Raw genomic sequence first — 5,405 nt, forward strand, 5'->3', positions numbered from 1 at the left:
AGGTAGAGAAGTGAATGAGACTTGAGAGATAAGTCTTGGTTTTAAGACTAATCTCCCTCCTTAGGGTCTATTTGGATTTATGCCTTTAAGGTTAAAACCCATTAAGAGGTTTATTTAGCCAATGGGTCCACTCAAATGGCAAACCCACAAACCAAGGAAACCAAGGATGAGACCAACCTCGTCCAAAAGGTTAAAATAGGGTGTCCGAGGCACGGGGTGTGGGTCCCACACAAGGAAAACACACAGAGTCCAAAAATAGCAAGGGCGGACTAAGGGGTGGATTCAGTCTTGGTGAGTTCGCTCGTGCGTCCGTTGCTACTGTAAGGGAAGAAACTTAAGGAAATTGATTGGGCTTTGGCCCACACTTCAAGGTCAACTAGAGTAGGGTACAACATCATTCGATGATCCTGAATAGTTTCCCAATCGCAATACTAAGCTCATCGCCAAAGGAGGTATCTAACTGTGGGGACACAGGGAATGCCTTCCAGTACTCCTCGCTTTGTGGACTCGTGCTAGGAGGATGATCGACGAAATCACCATCGATAAATCTTCCCACTGCCGGTTGAGGAACCTCTCCTCCACAGGCAGGCCCGTGAGCTAGTCAATGATCTTGTGGCTAGGTTTGACCACAAGTGAAAATAACTCGCCAGCGTACACGGCGGTAGAATCTACACATCACACAAGAGAGAAATTATTATTAAATAGTAAATCTGGGCGCGGGTGTAACATTGGCTCATAGGCTCGAATCTGGATTCGGGAAGAGCCCCAAAACAATGAAAACAAGGAAAAATTGGAAAATTGGAGCTCTGGGGGTGCCCCCTTTCCTACAAACTTCGATTATGCAAATGAGGGGGTGACCCCCTTTTTATAGGCCACGACAGAGCAAAAACTAAAAAAATCAGGATTTTGGGCGCCCGCGGGGGTTGCATAGGTTGCGGCACCATGTGGCACGACCGCAGCGCACTTGCGTGCGGCACCACATGGCAGGGCCGCGTAGGCCACGGCGTTGCATGGCGGGCCGCACAGTGCAGGGCACTACCTTGCGGGGCTACGACCGTGACACTGCCTCGTGGGGCTTCGTGGGCTGTCTGGGGCCGTCTGGGGGGGGGGCATGTGTATGATGTATGCTTTACGGGACGAGTGGAGATGTTTTCTGATACAATGTTTGGCTTTTGGGGACATTGCCAATCATCTGCGTCCGATTGTCATCATCGTTGGGGGGTGACAAAATCCAGCATCTACGGGATGATTCCCAAAGCTCAGTAAAACATGTAATCAAGTCATCATGATAAGTTTACACGGTCCTAATCATGGTTTGCTATGTTGGGTGATGGATTGAGTTCAAGCATACAAGGTCAAAGCAAAGCAAGGCTAAGATCGATTCTTTAGCATTCTAATTCATAAAACAGTTTATGAATAATCATGTTAGCATATTACAGTAGTAACCCTAAGCCATAAAGTAGGAAACACATCATGCATGTAAGGATCCATGGCTCTATCCTATCATTCATGTATTTTGTACATGGTTTGGCACAAAACTAAGCTATATACATGACTGGAACATGAAGTCTAAGCATTTCCAGGCTTGCAATGGTGTAGATGAAGAGTAATACATATAATTTGAAGCATGCATGCAGGGATCCATGGTCTCCTAAGCATTCTAAATGATATTTGCATATGGGAAACATGGTAGTTCATGGCTACATAGCTAGACTTTGGGATTTCATACATGAACCAAAATTAAAAGACATGGTAGGGGTTTGGATGGGCTCTAATGGAGGTATACCTTCTAGGATTGCAGAATTCGGCCAAGGCTCAAGCTTCCTCTCCCTTTCTTTCCTTCTTCTCCTTCCTTCTCTTCCTTCTATCTTTCTTTCTTTCTTCTCCCCCAACGTTTTGAACAGTAGGAGCTACTGTCAAGGGTTGAGTCTTCTATTTATAGGCCTTACTCTACTAAGGCCTGATTGGCTAGGGGTTGTTATAAGAAAAACTCATTATTTCCTAGCTTTTCTATGTGTAAGGCTAGGTAGGTGGGTCCCACATGGGTTCATGGCAAAGGGATAGTTCCTACATGACATTGGGAATGTATTGAGGTGATCCCCATTGCAAGACATTGGGTTCCCATAAGTTTGGATGAAAGTTACACGTTTCAACAACTCTGGATCTTTTATTGGGCGTTTGGAATCGCCTAGTGAATCGTCCAGAGAATTCTACTCTACAGTTTTTGCTTGGATTGAAATGAAATTTTAGTTCACTTAAAAAGGCATAATTGGATAATGGTTTCTTCTACGAAAAAGCAACTCTATGAGTCTAGTTTCTAACAAAATTGGAATCAAGGCAAATTAAGTTCGGATGATGGAGTTATATCATTTTAACAAAGCAGGGGTCAATCTGCCAGAGTAGCAGAATTTGATTTTTGAGTTGGGATTTAACATGCATGTATGGAATTGAGTTCTCATCATCAAATCAAACATGCAAGTTGATGTTTGGTCTGCAAATGCTTTAATTCTAGCATTCATGGTGATGAGGGTCAACATTAGTTTAACCTAGAACAAGGATTAGGTTCTATGGTTGGGTTTAAGCATGCATGCAAAGGAATTAGATTTATAATTTAATCAAATTGTGACAACCCAAACATGCATGATAATAAAAGGTTCATTCCTAGTTATCCTAACATCTGAACTAAATTCTGGGTCTAGGGAAGAGTAAAAGAAAGAAATAAGGTGTGAGATTGGGACATGCATGTATGGTATTGGCCTTCCCAATTGTATCTCATTGGACAGATTTAACATGCATGACCAAGGATGGTTTAGTTCAGCCTATAACAGAATTGTGCATGATGCTAGGTCTAGGTAAAGGGGGTAGAAGGAGAATAGAGTAGGTTTAGAAACTCTTACCTATGCTTAGCACTTAGGCAATCAATTCTGTTCTGTCTCCTTGCTGAAATAGTGCTGAATCACTCCGATTGTTAATGCTTTCTCGTATTAACCTTCCCTACACGGTTCATAGGCCTAACATATCATGTATTCGGGTAGGGCCTTAGAAATCAAGGGATGACACCTACCTTAGGCTGTACATTTGGTGGTGAAGTGAACAGTTACAAGCAGTTGGTGTTTGCCTTCTTAACGGTATGTAGGTCCTCACCAATGGGTTTACGTCCTTCATCTCGACCATTTGGTCAATGTTCCACAAGGTACTGGTAGCTAAGACCTCGTGTTCCAGACCTTCAACCAAATATTCAAATTAGCTCGTATTTTTGGGCACAGGTTTAACACTTGCCCTGTCCGGTTGCCCGGTTCCTCTTATAGGGGACGGAAATGACAACTTAACTACACCCGGGCAGTGTGTTCGGGCAAGGGTTAGGTCATCATTTCTATCCCCCTATAAGAGGAACCAGACAACTGTACTGGGCAGGGAACCTGAGAGGATAATGATCCCTTCCTCTCCCCCATCCTTGCAACTCTCTCTCTCTCTCTCTCTCTCTCTCTCCTCCTCGCCCCAATCCTAAAACTCCAAACACCCTTCATGTCTCGCTCCTCCCCATCCTATCTCTACAACTCTTACCCCCTCTCTGCGTCTCTTCATTCCTCCCTGCTCCTCTCTGGACTCTTGTTCCGTCCTCCCCACTCCTCTTTGGACTCTTGTTCCCTCTCCTTCTCCCTCTCTCAGCATCTCAGTCGGAGATTCAATGGCTCCCCTACCCCACCATCTCTTTTGGTTCTTTTGAAGGATTTTTTTAATCCTCTTATAAGATGCCACATGTGTCCCTCCCAAACCCTGCAATAGCGGGAACCTCATACACTGGGATGCTCTGTATGATGCAACATGTTTATCATGCAGGAGACAACCAGGCCACATGTTCATCATCCAAAATTCTTCGGGCCACATGTTTATCACTCATACCACTTTTTATTATTGAATCGTATCAGATCGGCCTCTCATGCCCTTTCAGTGCTCTAAAATCAAATCTAATTCAAATTAGGGTTTGCAATTCCAATTCAAATAGGCTGATTCCCCTGATCTATTTCAAAACCATGGTTTTGAAGGGATAGAGAGGGGGAGTGTACCATCTACGTCTAGACACAAAGGGAATGAAATGACTGCCCCACCCCTATGATACCAAAACGCATGCTCTCATTGCCCCCTGTGTAGGGCTGTAAACGGATCGGATTCGGTTCGGATAGTGCTATATCCGCATCCGCATCCGATTAGCTATTGGACGGATTCGGATAGTGCTAAACGGATACGGACACGGATACAGATCGGATATTTTATCCATTTACATGTAAAATAGTTTTTCAGATAGCTATAGCCTATCCGTATCTGCATCCGTTTAGCTTTCGGACGGATTCGGATAGTACTAAACAGATACGGACACAGATACGAAAGTAGATTTCGATCATTCATTTACACCCCTACCCCTGTGCATGCACAAGGACCACACTCCCCCCACAGAGAACGCCGACCAGTCAAAATTTTAAGAACCTACCTAGAAGTGAAATATGAGCCCGTCAAAACCTACCTCACGACATATTATGCGGAAGTGTTAAGTTGGAAAGCAACATTAACCCTCAAAATAGACATCAGAAAGCTTTTTTGCTAGTAATAGATACGAGGAAAGCAAGCACATGGACAAGAACAGACACCAACCGTTCAAGTTTATATGTGGTCGAATCCATCCCTTCAATGGCCCCCACGGCCCAACCAGACCATAGAACTGTAGTCATAATGAAACAAGTGGCATTGCACCCCACATCAAGTAGGTTTAAAATTCTTAACGTATCCAAATTGAACGGTCATGTGAGTTGGTAGGGTTATGATCTCAGATGGTCGGTTTTGACGTGACATATCCCTTCCAATTGGGACCCACCCACCTATGACCTGGATCAATCCCGTGTGGACCCCACTTAACCTGGGGACCAGAATTGGCCTTTTTTCCTTGTGTACCAACCTGGCAGGGAATAAATGTAAGTACAAACCATCCTTTTTTTTTCCTCGGCAGATTTGGGGGGTTTTGTGGGTCCCACCATTATTGTACCATACGATTGGCAGAGGGAGCCTTAGAGTGGGGCCCATCTATGACTCAGATCGACTCGGTTTAAGATTAAGACAAAGAAATAATTTCGTTACTCCTGAAAAGTGATCCATCCGGTTCTTAAAATATTCATTTTTTTACTGTATATCGTATCATGAAATCGACACGTGTCAACATCCAGAGCACTGACCGTACAGACTCTGTTCTAGCGCTGTAAAACTCATTCCATAATGGACACGTTCGAAGTTTTTATAACAATTTTACCCCTGATATAACAATTTATTTACGAAATCACCATTACTCATTGCTCTGACTCTCTGAGCGGTCGTCGTTTTCTTTGCCGCCTTTTCTCGCCCTCATAAAACGGGCG

This window comes from Telopea speciosissima, chromosome 10 (assembly GCF_018873765.1).
Source record: "Telopea speciosissima isolate NSW1024214 ecotype Mountain lineage chromosome 10, Tspe_v1, whole genome shotgun sequence".
NCBI classification, from domain to species: Eukaryota; Viridiplantae; Streptophyta; class Magnoliopsida; order Proteales; family Proteaceae; genus Telopea; species Telopea speciosissima.